General features: G+C 47.7%; 1 long non-coding RNA gene across 3 annotated transcripts in view; it reads left to right on the top strand.

Moving 5' to 3' along the window:
• The window catches only part of LOC109253607 (uncharacterized), a 34,161-nt gene extending 19,338 nt beyond the window's left edge, over window positions 1–14,823 (top strand). The window contains exons 3-5 of one of the 3 annotated variants that reach the window (XR_008422169.1): window positions 1,332–1,552; window positions 2,222–2,361; window positions 14,262–14,823. This is a non-coding gene — a long non-coding RNA (uncharacterized LOC109253607). Of the gene's footprint in view, window positions 1–1,331; window positions 1,553–2,221; window positions 2,362–12,667; window positions 12,733–14,261 lie in introns of all 3 variants that reach the window. The other 2 variants (XR_008422168.1, XR_008422167.1) reach the window with 2 other exon arrangements.
• Window positions 14,824–16,506: the final 1,683 nt, after the last annotated feature.

Raw genomic sequence — 16,506 nt, forward strand, 5'->3', positions numbered from 1 at the left:
GGGATGTAAAATCCCCGCGTCTGGGAAGCACCCAGGTAATGATTCCTCTGGGGCAGAGTTCTCGCCTGGCTCTCAGCACAGCACGGCTACCGACACATGGTAGGGCAAGAGGTACCTCCGAAACGAGTGAGATGAGCTAATGAGTTTAGAAAGCTGTTCTGGTCTCCTGCATGTCACGAGGGGATGATCTGATTCAGAACTGTTATAGCTTGTTCATTCACTTCATTCTTTTATGATTTTCAGATCAGGCCAGATTTCTTTATCTATCTGCAAAATGCCCTACTAGTCTTGCCTGACCTTTCCTTTCAAGTGGGCCTCAGATTCATTTTCTCTCTTTTTTTTTTAATTTTTAAAATATATTTTATTTTATTTATTTTAGAGAGAGAGCATGAATGGGGGAGGAGGCGGAGGGAGAGAGGGGCGGGGAGCGGGGTAGAGAAAATCTTAAGCAGGCTCCACGCTCAGCATGGAGCCTGACATGGACTAGATTCCATGACCCTGGGTTCATGACCTGAGCCAGAATCAAGAATCTGAGCCACCCAGGCACCCCCCATTTTCTCTTTTATCCTTACATCTGTCTAGAGGTGGCTTGACTGGGAGGAGAGGTGAAAGCTCTCTTCTCAAAACGTGGAGGGTCAGCTTACTGTGATGGAGAGAGCACTGGAATGGGAGTCAGCATTGCAGCCTAATTCTGGTTGCCCCTCTGGCTGGTTGCTAATTCTCAGGCAAGTTGCTTTAGTTCTCTGAGCCTCGGTTTTCCCATCCATAAAATGGCGGTGCTGTCTAGCCTACCTTCTGCATGGGGCGGTTAGGAGGGCCTGAGCAGGCTTTTTTAGGCTTTGGCAGCAAATTGGAAACTGGGAAAGGGGAGAATTGTTTTATAGGGGCAGGTGGAGGTATTTGAGTAGGGAAGTGATGATATCATAGAAATGGGAAGGTGGGGAAGTTGCTCCGTACTTCCTAGCTATTCCTAGCTATGTCTCTTACTTGCATGTGACCTCGCTTTTGTGTGCCTCAGCTTCCTCGTCTGGGGATAGCCACGTCCCACAGTCAGAATCCCGTACTGGACACCAACGAACACATAGAGCTGGTGAGGGAGAGAGAGGCACTCCAGGTGGAGGAGACTGTAGCAAAGGCTTGGGATCAGGAATTATTGAGGCACAAATGAGAAACACTGGTCTCATGTGTTGTGTTTCATGGGTACAATAAAAATACTTCTCTATCGTGATGAGAATTAAGCAAGATAATGCAGGCAGAACCCTCAGCACAGACTGGCACATAGTAAACTCAGTCATGGCGCTCGTCCTTACTGCTGTCATTTTATTTTACAGGTAAAGGAAACAGAATCTCTGAAAGGTGATGTGGCTGGCCTAGTCACACAGTTATCAGAGTCAGGCAGGATTTGAATCCACATCTTCTTGACTCTAGAGGCCAGGCTCTGGACAACTGTGCTACAGTCGCCTGTTTGTGGGGCCTCTGCTCCCGACCCCAGCTGTCTGCCTGACTCAGCAACTGTGGGTGGCCTTACTCCCGTGCGTGGGCAGCAGAGCTGGTAAGAAGCCTCCCAGTTCCTTGAAAACCAAATATGGCCATACCAGGCCCTCTGAGGCCTGACCCCCAGGCTGGGCTTGCTCCTGCCTGCTCCTCTGGGCCGTGGGGCCTTACTCCCGGTACAAACTGGTGGGTTTGCCCCAAAGGACTCTGGGAGAGCCTGTAATCAGATCCCCTTCCTCATAGGATCTTGTTGAGCAAGTGAGACCAGTGTCTTATCCATGCTGTAATAATTCCTAACTCCAAAACTTTGCTCAGGTAGTGCCTCTCTCTAACCAGCTCTTGTGCTTTCGTTGGTGCCCAGTGTGAGGTCAGGAATAGTTACTTCCAGACTGTGTGACTTAGAGTAAGATACTCATCACATCCATCCATACCTTCCTTCCTTCCTCCCTCCCCTCCCCTTCCCTCTTTTTCCCTCTCCTTCCTACCTTTTCTCCTTCCTTCCTTCCTTCCTTCCTTCCTTCCTTCCTTCCTTCCTTCCTTCCTTCTTTCCTTCCATCCATCCAGTGGGCACCTACCTGTGCCAGACACTTTATATATAGTCTCTCCTTCCAGACTAGAAGCCTTGCAGACCAAGTGCCAGGAGATAATTATTCAACCAATATCCTTGGGCAAGGCTTGTCTTCACTACAGTCCTGATGAGGCTCTTGTTATCACCTCCATTTCACAGTTGGGAAGACTGACATGAAGAGAGGGGAAGTCCAAAGGATGCCCAGTGGAGATGGGTGGCACTGAGACTTGAACTCTGATCCATTGGACTCTAGAGGCAGTTCTGCCCAACTCTTAATGGATGGACAGACTGTGGCGAAGGTCAGGTCCTAGGGGAGGGCTGGGACCACTTCTTCACTTCTTAGCTTCTGAGTAGTTCCCTTAACCCAGAGCCTTTCCAATGCAACTATCCCTCACTCACTTTCCCTACTCCAGCCTCTCCATGGCTGATCTGATACTTGCTAGGGAGACTAGAAAGGATTAATTCTTTCCCTTGGTCCCCATTTCTGAGCCTTTGAGAGTGCCTGTCCTATCTCATAGCTTGCAAATCCTTCTCAAGGTCACCAGCATCCTTACCTCAGCGCTGCAGAGTAAGGAGGATCTTCCCCATGGTTCCAATAGGGGAACTGAGGCCCCTGCACTGGTCATATGTTACATCAGGGTGTGGCCCAGCTGGGCTTGGAATCTCTTGCTTCAAGGAGCTGAGCACAGAATTAGCTGCTAGATCTTTCTTGAAGCCTGGTATGAAGTGTTTAGAGTCCAGAAGATCCAGCTCTGCTTCTCACTAACTGTGCAGCCTTGGGAGAGTCACTTCACTTTTCAGAACCTTATCTTCTTCTCCTCTGACAAATGGGGATAGTGCTGGTACCCATTTGAGAGATATTGGGAAGATGGAAAAAAATAATGCTTGTAAATCACTTAGCACAGTGCCTGGAACATAGTGGGTGCTCAGACAATGAGGTTATTACTGTGCTTAGTGCCTAACATAGAACATCAGATCAGGAGGGCTATCCAGGCCAAGGGTAATTTACTAACATTCCTTTATCACTACTATGTGCCAAACACATTCATCAGGACACAATCCCTATAACTCAGTGCCATTTTACAGATGAGGTGACTGAGGCTCAGAGAAGGAAAGTGACTGGCTCTAACTCCCTGTCCAATCAGAGGAAGAGCCTGGGCCTGGACTCAAGTCTGTGTCTATAATGTCAGCTTTGTTTTGCTGGATTCTCCAACCTTATCATGCGAAGACCCAGAGAGGAAAAGGGAGTTACTCGGGGCTCCACAGCAGCTGGGAATAGGTCAGACCACACCGGGGAGGCCTTTTCCATCCTGGCAGCTCTGCACAGGTCTGGGTAATTCTCCAGTTCTAGGATTAAGACAGGAGCTTACTGACACAGTCACAGTCCTCAGAAGGGTCCCAGAATCTGGTCCACAGTCTCAGGCCAGCTGGCAGATCTCAGCTTCCCCAGAAGCCCCCACTCTACCCTGTGACCACCCCTTCCCCACCTCCAGCTTTCAACTTGTCCCCCCCCCCCGCCCCGCCTTTTTTTTTTCCCAATCAGTTGAACCTTCTGCCAAAGAAAACTCGTTGATGCCCGCAAACCAGCCAGCCGGGGAGGAGGCTGCTCTGGAATGTCGGAGGGGGGTCACCAAGCTGTTTGTGAGCAGGCCAACACAGAAATGTGAGCAGCTACCTTTTTTGGGGAAAGTCAGAACTCCCTCTGTGGGAAAGGATCCAGGGAAGGCTATCTCAGAGGCTCGGGCCTCAGTTTCCCCTTGATCAACACCCCGGCATTTATGGGGTATGAGTAACTTCAGCTATTGATTCAATAGCTGTTGGTTGGGTGACTGCTGTGTTCTAGGCACTGAGCTGGCAGCTTGGGACACAGCTGACACAGAGCTAAGCCCTGTGCTCAGGGAGGACTTTTCAGCAGAAGGCAGTGTCTTAGTACGTCTCCCAGTGAACAAAAGGCAGGTGCCCCAGGCCTACAACCCCTGATCAACACTCTTGGGGCTGGTCAGGTTTCAGAACTCAGAATTTTGGGGGTTTTAAAAGGTGAGCTGGGGGCGCCTGGGTGGCTCAGTCAGTTAAGCGTCTGACTTGACTCAGGTCATGATCTCACAGTTCATGAGTTCAAGCCCTGCATCGGGCTCTGTGCTGACAGCTTAGAGCCTGGAGCCTGCCTTGGATTCTGTGTCTCCCTCTCTCTCTGCCCCTCCCCTCCTCGCACTCTGTTTCTCTCTCTCTCGAAAATAAATAAACATTAAATTAAATTTTTTTTAATCTGGTGGGGACTGGGCCCACCCATCTCCAATCAAATATATGAATATTGCTGTAGTGAGAAGTTTAAGTATTGAGTCTAAGTGGGGCCCCAGGTTTGGCCTCCACACGAGTTTTCTTCAAATATATGGAAAAGCCCTTGGATATTTGGGCTTTGTGGACTGTAGAGTTGAAGACAAGGGACTGAAGCCCTGATTCATCTCCCCATTTTCTCAGATGAGAAAACTGAGGCTCAGGGCAGAGGAGTCACATACCCCAGGCCCTCGAGCAAGCAAATGGTGCAGGTGGGTAGAATTCAGGTCTCAGTGACTCCACATTCAGAGCTTGTCACCAGCAGGGACCCTGGCTGGGAGAGAAGCAAGGGCTGAGTAGAGAAGGCTCCCTAGCCAAAACTCAGCAGCCCACCAGCCAGTCCTGCCAGGAAGGAGTTAAGAGCAACCTGGGCCTCCGCCAGGCCTCTGCACAGCGGCTCCTTGCAGGGCCTGCCTGTCTGGGGCCTGTTTACCAGGCCACACTTGCATCACTGGCTTCAACGTGCAGTGCAAACACACTCACATTCTTGGGTCATGAGAAATGCACAATTATGATGACATCATGCCCAGAGAGAAGATTTTGCCAGCCTCCCTTCTGCCCACAGTCAAAGCTGTTTAATTAGCACTCTTAACTGGAACTCTTGTCTTGTAAAAACCAACTGGAAGAATTTATGCGTGGGGGTGATGGGGGTTGGAGTGAGTATGTGTGTGTGTGTATGTGTGTGTGTGTGTTTTAAGGATAAAAATAGCTCATCTGGGACTCCTTTTGGGGTATTTGTGAGTATCAGTGCACCACTGTTTATATTAAATCTATGTCACCCTGGACATTTTCGTCTGAATTTGGCTTGGAGACGGGACGAGAGAAACCACCCATGTCTTTTTGTTCCTTTTTGGGAAGGAGACACGTAGGCCAAGTAAAAGGGCCCTTGGAGACGATTTAGACCAACCATCATTATACAGCCAAGGAAAGGGAAGCCCAGAGAGGGGAGGGCCTTGCTTGAGGTCACACAGGCTCCAAGTTCTCACACCACTCATGCACTTTGCCACGCTGCCCGCAGCCCCTACTTTGGCTTTATGAGTTGGTTTTTCAGGGTGTTGCAGAGAGATACCTCTAGATAGAGCTTCCTGGATATCTTTTGAGATCAAAATGGAGGAAATGGTGGTGTTGGGGGTGTTGGTGTTGGTGTTGGGTGGATGCGGAGGTGGCCTGGGAGAAGAGGAGAGAAAGACTGGGACCACAGAAAGCCTCAACCTCACCCTCCTGCTCTCCCCCACCAAAAGGAACCTACCCTAGGCTTTGAAACATCTGTTCCTCTTCCAGGAACCCCCAGGCTTCCTTTAGCTCCTCCTTCCTAAGAAGTGCCACCTCCTCACTGGCTTCCTTCCATGACCATTGAAGACTTATTTCCCACCATGGGAGCTAGATTTTTAGCAAATGAAAATAGAAGACACCAGTTAAATTTGACTTTCAGAAGGGCACCTGGGTTGTTTGGTTGGTTGAGTGTCTGACTCTTGATTTTGGCTCAGGTCACGATCCCAGGGTTGTGGGATTGAGCCCTGCATCTGGTTCCACGCCACTGAGTGCAGAGCATGCTTGAGACTCTCTCTCTCTCTCTTTAAAAAAAAAAAAACTGACTTTCATGTAAGCAACAAATAATGTTTTAGTAGGAATATGTCTCATGCAATATCAGGATACCTGGAAACCTTAGTCCCCTTCATCTTTATCATCACCATTGTGGCAGATAAAATGCTTCCCCACCAGCCTTCCCTCTCTTTCCTCATTAACTGAACCCTGATTTTTGTCTGGGGTGGGATTGTATCCCAGGCTATGAGTCAATCATGATTAGTCTAAGCTAGTCACAACAATCCTGTTCTCTTTTGCCTTTCCAGACTCCCTTGCAGTCAGGAATGGTCTGGTGGCCTTAAAATATGTCTGTAAATTTTTTTGACACCCTCCTTTTGAAAAGATGGAAATTCATCCCCACAACCTTGAATGTAGGCTAGACTTAGTGACTCATTTCAAAGAGTGACTTCTGAGGGTAGGTCATGAAAACCATTGTTGCTGTTACCTTGCTCTCTTAGATTATTACTTGCTCTCGGGGAAATTAACCACCATAGTGTGAGGACACTCAACAGCCCTGTGGAGAGGCCCACATGGGAGGAACTAAGTCCTGCCACTAGTAGCCAGCACCAACATGCCAGGCATGTGAGTGAGAGACCTGGAAAGTGGCTCCAGCCCCAGTCAAACCTTTGAATGTGGGCCAACATTTTGACTTGCAGCATCAGCCAGAGATATCTTTGTATTAATCATATATTTTTTAAGATTTGATTTATTTATTTTTTAAACATTTATTTATTTTTGAGGGAGAATGCGCATAAGCAGGGGAAGGGTGGAGAGAGAGAGAGAGAGGGAGAGAGAGAATCCAAAGCAGGCTCTGTGCTGACAGCAGAGAGCCTGATGTGGGGCTTGAACCCACAAACGACAAAATCATGACCTGAACTGAAGTCAGATGCTTAACTGACTGAGCCACCAGGTGCCCTAAGATTTTTTAAGTAATATCTACACTCAGTTTGGGGGTTGAACTTACAACCCTGAGATCAAGAGTCACATGCTCTACCAATGGAGCCAGCCAGGCACCCCTATATTAATCATATTTTAACTTTTCTATATTTTATGATGTTTAAACATCTTTGGGGGGCCTTGCTGGCTGGTAAAAGACTGCCCCACACAGAGCTAGCTAATTCCTAGAGACAGTAAACAACCTGTTGGTGAGCCCACCTTTTATGTACAAACCAACCAATCCTGAGTCCATACCCCCTTGACACTTCTTTATCTAACTCATATACCAAGCTAATATTTCCCTTGACTTAGATCATCCCAAAGCCAGGTACTAGACAACTAGGGACAGCCCCTGTGCCCTGGAGCCCACTGGAATTACCCAAACTACCCAAACATTACCCTGCCTTTCCTTGCCTATCCCACAGAAACCCTAATGAAGGTTATGGCCTTGGCTTTCTCTTGCTCCTTTCTGCCTCCTGACCAACACTGGTGCTTCCCCCTATGGCCCCACACACATGCTGTGCCTCTTGTTTCTAGGAGAACTGTGAGTAATGTTAAACTTTTCTTTCAGTGGCATCGAATTCTCCATGTCATCATGTAGTCATCTTTATAAATGAAGACACAGGCACAAATCACCCCTAAGAGATCCTGATTCAGAACCACCAAACTACACCATCCCCAACTGACCCACAGAAACTGAGAGATAGGAAAATATTTACGGCAGTGTTAAGAATCTAGGTTTGGGGTTATTTGTTCCCCAGCAATGGGTAACTAATATGAACGTTCATGTAACCTAGTTCTGACTAGTAAGACATAGGGAAAGTATGCTAGGGTGCTTCTAGGAAGCTTTCCTCATAAAAGGATCAAAAGGGAGAGGAGAGCTCAGGGGTATTACCCTCCTTAAACAAGGATGATACTTATAGAAATGACAGCCATCTTGGGACCATGAGGCCCTGAAAATAAGGTTAGAGGAGTGAAAAAGTAGAAAGGACCTGTGTTGGGGCGCCTGGATGGCTCAGTTGGTTAAGCGTCCAACTTTGGCTCAGGTCATGATCTTGTGGTTTGTGAGTTCGAGTCCCACATCAGGCTCTGTGCTGACAGCTCAGAGCTCGGAGCCTGATGCCTGCTTTGGATTCTGTGTCTCCCTCTCTCTCTGCCCCTCCCCTGCTCATGCATGAGCTCTCAATCTCTCTCTCTCTCTCTCTCTCTCTCAAAAATAAGTATTAATTTTTTTTTTTTAAAAAGGACCTGTGTCTTTATAACATCATTAAGCAGGTGGACTAACTCTATGCCCACCTGCATCCAGATTTGCAGACAAGCAAGCAATCAATGTGGTTATGGTTTAAGCTACTGTATCCTACAACTTGCAGCTTAATGCATCCCTAACCAATATGGTCCGCATGCACAATAGCAACTCACTTAACTGGAGTAACTTGTGCAATGACTTCATCTATCTACAAGCTGAAATGAAGCTAAAAGGCCAACTGAGTACCAAAACCAATACCACAATGTCCATACCAAGCACCTTACTCTCAGATAAGCTTTCCCTCACGTTTACTCATAGCCTTTTAGCTTTTACTTTAGACACAATTCTAACAAGCATTTCTAAGGTGTCTTCTTGGGCCACAGTAGCTTGGAAATCAAATTCAATTCAATAATCAATCATTTGCTATTGTGCAAAGCACTGTGGGAGGCCCTGCTTGACACTGTGTATCCATGAATGAGTTTTAAGAGAGTGAACAACATGATCTCGTTGGTCAAAGTAACTTGGCCTGTAAAGTAGAGACCAGAGCGAGCCTGGAAAAAAGAAAAGAGAAAAGTTGCTAGTGAATGCCAATCTATTAAGAAAATATATGTTTAAAAAGTATTTTTCCATGGAAAATTCCATTAACAGGACAAATCACTATAACTCTTCTTAATTGTTGCTAATACTGGTTTTCCAAAATACTCCACATACTTGTATGCTTTAACTTCCTGAATCCCTTAAAAGTTTTCACAAGTGAAATAGTGTGCCAGGCCTGGATCTGAGTTCAGAAGAAATGCAGAATGTAGCAATGCTAAGATATCCTGGTGCACAATTATTCTACCTGTATAGATGGGAATCTGAGGCCCAGGGGGAGGGAACAGCCCGGAGTGACACAGTAAACTAGTGGCAGACTGAGGACTAGAACTCAGAATTCTGAACTTTCCCTTTCTCCAGTCAGTGAGGAAGGTAACAGTCATTCCCTCAAACCACCCAGACATTTTCTCTTGTAAGGAGGAGAGTCTTCACCCTGCGCTGTCAGCTTCTCCCCACCACCCCCCACCCCGAGTCAGGAAGCTCTGCCTGCCCAGGATTTTCCTGTGTGTGGGAAAGAAACAGAATGGGCAGATAAATCCTCCGAGGCTTGTTTTCAAGTACATGAGGCCCTCTCCCTGGCCTCAAGGCCCTGGCCAAGATGACCAATCCATTGACATGTGTTTTTGTGTGTTTCTAAAAGTAATTCAAAAGGATGTCTGTGCATCCCTGAAGCACAAGGCTGGACATGGTAGGGGAGGAGAGTATGGGTCATTGTTCCTGAGCACAGGGAGCTGCCTTAGTTTGGGTCCTCCCAGAAGTAGACCCTAAAACAAATATTTAAGTGTCAGGAATCTATCTGGGAAGTGAACCCAGGGAATCCCTGTCAGGGAGTGGGGAAGCAAGACAGGGAGTGGAAGTGAGCCAGTAGGGGAAGCATTATTAAGGCAGTTACTGTGGTGAACAACCAGAGCTCAGCCCTACTAGGGACCTCCCAGAGACCGTGTAGGCCATACCTCAGCCATCCCAACCAAAGGGTTAGGGAGCTGGGTTGTCTATCCACCAATTTTCTATCCTTCGATGGCCAAGGGCTACTTCTGGGGGTGCCAATTCTTGGCACTTCCAGTGTGCTCCTGAGGCCAGAACAACACCATCAGGCATTCAGTGAGCAGCCTTTGGTGGGTAGAGGTGATCGTCCATGAGATAGGGGCTATGTCTGCTCCAGGAGTTGACCACTAATTAGTTTTACATTCACAGGAAAATGTGGACACAGGCCCAGGAGACATGTCTCTCCCTCTGGGGAAGGATGTGAAGGGTGTGTACTGCAACAGCAGGGGCTTTTTCCTGTCCAGGCCTCCATCACCCCTTTCTTCTCGTGTCAGGGAGCCACATTTCTGTGATAGTCAGCTAGTATGCATGAATATCCATCTCTTCCTCTTTGAGGCCCAGCTAGACCATACTTCCCAGTCTCTCTTGTAGTTAGGAGGGGCCATGTTCTCAGACAATGAAATGTGAGCAGAAGGGATGTGCACCTCTTCCAGACTCGGGCCAAAAAGCCCCTCCACATACTGTCGTTTTTCTTTCTTTCCCTTTCTGTGGCCAATTTAGAGGCCAATGGTAGAACGTCTTTAATGATGCTTTGGAGGAAGATGATATCATGCAAATTACTGCACAAATCAGTACTGCTATTTGGCGTCAGTTCTAGGAGGAAAAAGGAACTAGGAAGCACTTTGCCTCTTGATCCAGGCAGAGGGAACAGCATGGGCAAAGGCCACGGGGCAGGAAAGAGAAACCCAAAGCAAGCCAGTGTAATGAACACTGGGAGAGCAATGAGGGACAGTGACATGAGAGGAAGGTGCATGATCCTGATAGAAGATTAATGGGTTTGTGGGAGGTTATTTGATAGGTTTGGGACAGACACAGCCTTGGCAGCCTCCCCATCACAGGGGCAGAGCATCAGTTTAAGAAACCAGATTATAACTAGGAGGGGCTGAACCTAGTAACTTAAAATTTGTGTGTGGCTTAGATAGTCATGGAGTTGAGTGGGCTCCATGCCTGGAGTCCCCTGTCCCAGAGTCAGGGCCCCCTGCCCCTCCCAGTGAGGGAAGGGCTTTTCTGTGTTCCAGTCACAGCCCAGCCTCACCTTAAAGGATCATTCCCAGGTCACCTAGCCTGAATTTGGTGAGTCCTGAAATCAGGTGGCCCAGAACCTCTCTTGGGCTGAGTTCCTCTCATCCTACACAAATGACTCTCCAATATCAGACCTACAGGCTCTTCTTGTGGGCTAGCCTGGGAACCTCACCACATCGTTTTGTTAAACCTCAAGTGACTGACTTACTAATGAAGTGTTGGGCCGGAGCTGCTTGCCTGACCTCTGGGGCTGCTTTTTGCCTGCCCCACCCCCTCCCCCAAAGCAATGTCCTCTCGGGAAATGCAGCTGACCCAGCTGCATCCGTGGGAAGGCCTGGCCCCCACACCTCACCCTCCTAGCCCTGCTGAGGCCTCAGGAAATGACCCTTTTAGCAGCCACGAGCGATCCAGAGGACAATGACAGAGGGACGGAAGCCTGTTTGTCTCAGCTAACTTGTCCCCTTGGGTGGATGCCAGCTGCTGGAAATACAAAACTGAAGATTCAGTGGGAAAATATATTTTTTTAAACAAACAGACAACCCTATGGGCTTTAGCCAACTTCTGAGGCTCTGAGGGATTTTGTTTTCTTTAAGTGTGTGTGTGTGTGTGTGTGTGTGTGTGTGTGTGTGTGTGTGTGTGTGTTTAAAACATAAGGCTCAGAGCATCAAAGACTCTAAAGTTTGGAAGATCAGCTGTCCCACCCAAGCTGCAGGCCCCCCTGTGGCATCTGTCTTCGTGTGGCTGGGCCCCACCTCTCCACACCATTGTTAATCACATCACTCGGCTCTGGCACTGTCCCCACCCCACCTCCACTCACCACCTAGAAGCCCAAGAGCCCTTCTCAAACCCAAATCAAGTCACCCCTTCTAGGGCTCTGCAGGCCAGCTCTGCCTCAGCTCCAAGGGGCTTCCTCACCACCCTCTTTGAAACAGCACCTCTGAATTGTTCTCTCTCAGAGCACTCATTTTTGCTCTTAACCCCATCTGGAGTGATCTGGTTTGTTTACACATGCCCGGTGCATAATACATATTCAGTAAATGTTGACTGACTGAATGTTTTTCAGTGGTAGTTGCATTCAGATCAGAGTTGGCTCAGAGAATCCAGTGTTCATTGTATTGCAACAAACATTTTTATTGGCTACAAACTGCGCCAGGGCCGGGAGGCAAATCAATCAGGAATTCCACTCATTTATTTACTCATTCATTTAGAGGGTAGAGCCCTGTATAGGTAGTGATTCCATCTGGGGTTGGGTGGGGGGGGCAGAGAACAGCTGGAAAACTTCATGGAAGAGGGGATATGGATTTTCCATCAAAAGAGAAGCCAAATGGGATGGTGGCCTGTCCAACTTGAAGGAACTGTCTCGTTTGGAAAGTGTGAATGTGAATGTGTTTAAAAAAGGAAGAGAACCATGGAGTGTGGAATTTGATTTATTCCCACTTTGGACTGCCAGGGAAGGCAGAGACCTGGTTTTATGTGGGGCTGTAGAGGGGACACTCAACCTTGTTTGCTGAAACAACGGAGGGATGAATGTAAAGGGCTGAAGTGGGGAGGGGGTGAAGTTGTTCTGTTGCCGTGGAGGCCTTGAATGGCATGCTAGGCAGCCCGGATTTTCCTCTATGGGCAAGAGTCTAATAAAAATAATGATTTTGAGAAGCCTGTTTTAAGGCTGATGTCAGTGACTCCTGAATTCCAGTTCTCTAGTGATGCAGACTACCACAAGATGCTTCTGGAAAATACAGTTGCCTGGGACCCATCTTGGGAGAATCTGATTCTCTGTAAGCTGGAGTTGGGGCCTGGTCATCTGCATTTTTATAACCTTTCCACACGTTCTCATCATTTACCAGGTTTGGTGACCACTGAGGCTCAGAGAGGTGAAGGCGTGTGTCCAAGGTTACCCAGCCAAACAGTGGTAGGTGGGGGGCCTTTGACCCAGGTCCATGTGGCCCTCCGTGTTTACCTGCTTCATCTGCAGGCTCCCTCTGGACTAGCTCCTTTCTCCAGTTTTCTTTTCTCCTGGATGCAAGAATCTGGGCCAGGGCTGAGGCTGTTGGCCCTGTTCTCCCTTCCCCTCCCCACCCCCAGCCTCAAAGGTCAGGTACCTCCCAGCCTCCTGCGGGCATGTCCATTTATGGCTCTGTTGTTCCAAAACGTGGCCAAATTTATAAACTCCCCCTTCCCGGAGACACGAAACAATTTGTGCAGAGTATAGTGCGGGGGCAGAGCTAGGAGCTTCATCCGGGGCTTGGACTGCAGCCCTGGCCCAAGCCCAATAAGCTTTGGCATTGGCCAGGCTGCAGTCCCTCCCTGGGCCTCAGTTTCTCCACCTATAGAGCAAAGGAACTGGACTAGATCATTCCTGAAGTCCTTTCTAAGTTTAGACACATCCAATTTACTGCTTACAAATGACAATTTCCTAAATCCACGGGCCCAGTAATTGTAAAAGATGGGCTGGAGGATGGACTGTAGCCTCTAGGCTCTTTTGCATTGCTTCTTTTCTTTCTTTCTTGCTTGCTTGCTTGTTTTAAGTTAAAAAATTATCCAAGGAGGGGCGCCTGGGTGGCTCAGTCAGTTGAGCATCCGACTTCGGCTCAGGTCATGATCTCACAGCTGGTGGGTTCGAGCCCCACAATGGGCTCTGTGCTAACAGCTTGGAGGCTGGAGCCTACTTCGGATTCTGTGTCTCCTTCTCTCTCTGTCCCTCCCCTGCTCGCACTCTGTCTCTCTCTCAAAAATAAACATTAAAAGAAATTTAAAAAGTTTTTTTTCAATGTTTATTGTTGAGAGATAGAGACAGAGCATGAGTCGGGGAGGGGCAGAGAGAGAGAAAGGCACAGAATCTGAAGCAGGTTCTAGACTGAGCTGTCAGCACAGAGCCGGATGCGGGGCTGGAACCCACAAACCATGAGATCATGACCTAAGCTGTTAATTGTCTGGCACTTAACCAACTGACCCACCCAGGCACCCCTCATGTTTTCTTTTCTTTAATTTTTTTTTTTTTTTTTTGCTAATATTCCATTGTACAGATATGCTACATTTTGCTTGTTCGTTTGCCAGTTGGTGGACTCTAGGAGTGTATCCAGTTTGAGGCTATTAGGAATAATATTGCTATGAATGTTTGCATGCAAGTCTTTATGTGGGTATGTGTTCTCATTTCTCTTGGGTGGATACCTCATTCCCAACCTTTTAAACTGCTCTGGCATCCTTCAGTGGAAGGACACACTCTGGTGTTGTAACCAGTCCTCCATCAATGGACATTTAGATTGTTTGCGAGGTTTTTATTCTCACAAACCCTGCTGCTCTGTGCTTCTTTGCCCCTCCATCTCTGGATGCATGTGCAAGAAGAGAGATGGTTGGGTTATAGAATATGGACATTTTACATTTGTTGAATTGTTCCCAAATCATCCTCCATGACACTTTTGCCTTCTCTTCTCTTCAAAGGAACAAGAATGGCGTGTGTGAGAGAATCCACTATAAAGTTATCACCATGACCCCTACCCTTCCCATTGAGCCGGAGGGACTGGACAAGGAGACAGGCCACTTCTGGATAAAAGTCCCTAGGTGTGGCAGTCACAAGATAACTGAGGTCAAGCAGGAGAAAGCAGAGGCTATTATAAGGACTAGAACTCTTCCTCCCAAGTTCTCCTTTGCAAGCATATAGGTAATGAGCTCTCTGTCACTGGAAATATGCAAGTGGAACCTGGCCAATCATTTGGCAGAGGCTGTAAAGGAGCTCTCAAAATCTGATGGGAAACCGGGCTGTATGGCTTCTGAGCAGCAGTTTGGCTAAGGGGTTAAGAACATGGGCTTAGCTGGCAGTGGCCTCTGGTTTAAACCCCAGCTCTGCCATTTCCTAGCTCTCTTCCTTCCATCTTCAGGTAACCACGATTCTGACTCCTATCATCACAGATTTATCTTGCCCATTCTAGAAATTCATACAAATGTCATCACGCTGAACATTCTCTTGTATCTGGCTTATTTCATTCAATATTATGTTCATGAATTCCTGAGGGTTTTTTTTTTTTTTTTCAAATCTCCCTCCATTCAGTAGGGGACACTCACCAACATTTCATCTTTCATTAATTTCTTCCATCATTGAGTCACTCATTCAACAAATATTTCTTGAGCCCTTGCTGTGTGGGGAGGGCTGGCCAAACAGAGTAACCCATGGCAAAGACTGATGAACTCTGGGTCTCCCAGAATGTTCTTTGACTCAAAACTATTTTGGATACAAATTACAATGGTGAGAGCCCTACTCTGAACTACCGCAGTACCAGGTAGAATCCCCAATAGACAGAGGCTGCACAGCTCAGGCTCTGGCATCCATACACGGGCACTTAGTTGGTGCTTCATAGAAAATGGCTACAACTGTTCCCTTGGCACAGAAGCACTGTAAGGAGCAGAGACCTCCTCTTTTCTTTTTTTTTTAAGTTTGTTTATTTTGAGAGAAAGAGAGAGCACACACGTGAGTGTGAGCCAGGGAAGGGCAGAAAGAGAGAGAGCAAGAGAGAGAATCCCAAGCAGGCTCGTGCTGTCAGCACAGAGCCCAACAGGGAGCTCAATCCCACAAACAGTGATCATGAGCTGTGCCAAAATCAAGAGTCAAGAGTCAGAAGCTTAACGGACTGAACCACCCAGGCTCCGCCCTCCTCTTTCCTAATCCTTCACCGGACCTATATGTCCGGTACCATTTCAATCTACATTTGCCAATGAGGAAAGGATGCTCAGAGAGGTGAGGTAACTTTCCTGAGGTTGCACAGCTAATGAGTGGGTGAGCCTGAGATTCAAACCCAGTCATGCTGAGTGTCAAGTTTGAGCTTTCACCTCTGCTATGGGGAATCAGCTGATGCCTCCTCACCCTTCCTTTAAGCCAGAATCCCTCTGGACAAAGGTTGTGAACTTTGCTTTGCCATTTCTTGTTGTCTTTCTTCCACTTTTGGGGGGGGGGTCAACCCAGGATGTTTTCCTGGTCTTGGATTTTGTCTGTTTCAGCTTAAAATCATATTGGAGAGGGTAGGGAGAAGCAGAACTCACCAACAGCAACTCCTGCCCTGCCCAGCACCCTGGGCCTGGGTTCTAGGTGATCTCACTGCAATTTGTCCCCCACCATCCTGCTTCTTGCAGACTGTCTACCTTGGGATCCCCCTGGACCCTCACTCTAAGGTTCTATTAAGTGATCCCTAACGGCAGCATTTTCCTAAGTGATAGGCACAAGATTATACATCTGGGCTAGTTGTTACCAACGCCCTGACTCACCCAGCTCATTCCCATGAGTGAATGAGCCTTTCATTTTAACTGCTGGCTTTTAAAGGGCCACGCATCCATTTTTCCAACCACGTAAAAAAGAAAAACGTGGTTCAAAGAAGTAGTTAAGTTTTCTCCATGGGAGCAAATTTTCCAGGGAAGAAAATGTCAATCTTATAATACAATTGAGTGGCCTTCAAAAAATATTTTTTTAGCACATGAAAGTGGAGCTTCTGTGATAGAAGGAGGAGGGTTTTGGTTGCTGAGTGACACAGGTTCCCTCTCACTCCTTAGCTACCCACTTCTCTGTGACACTTAATGTTTCCACTGGATGTGGAACCCAGTTTGAGAACCTCTGAGAACACCCTGGCCCAGGAATCGAACCCTGGGTCTGAGCCCCAATGTCATGCTTCATTAGTATGTGACCTCAGAAAAGGGAGTG

The sequence above is a fragment of the Panthera pardus genome, unplaced genomic scaffold, assembly GCF_024362965.1.
Source record: "Panthera pardus isolate Hobbes unplaced genomic scaffold, ASM2436296v1 HiC_scaffold_15, whole genome shotgun sequence".
NCBI classification, from domain to species: domain Eukaryota; kingdom Metazoa; phylum Chordata; class Mammalia; order Carnivora; family Felidae; genus Panthera; species Panthera pardus.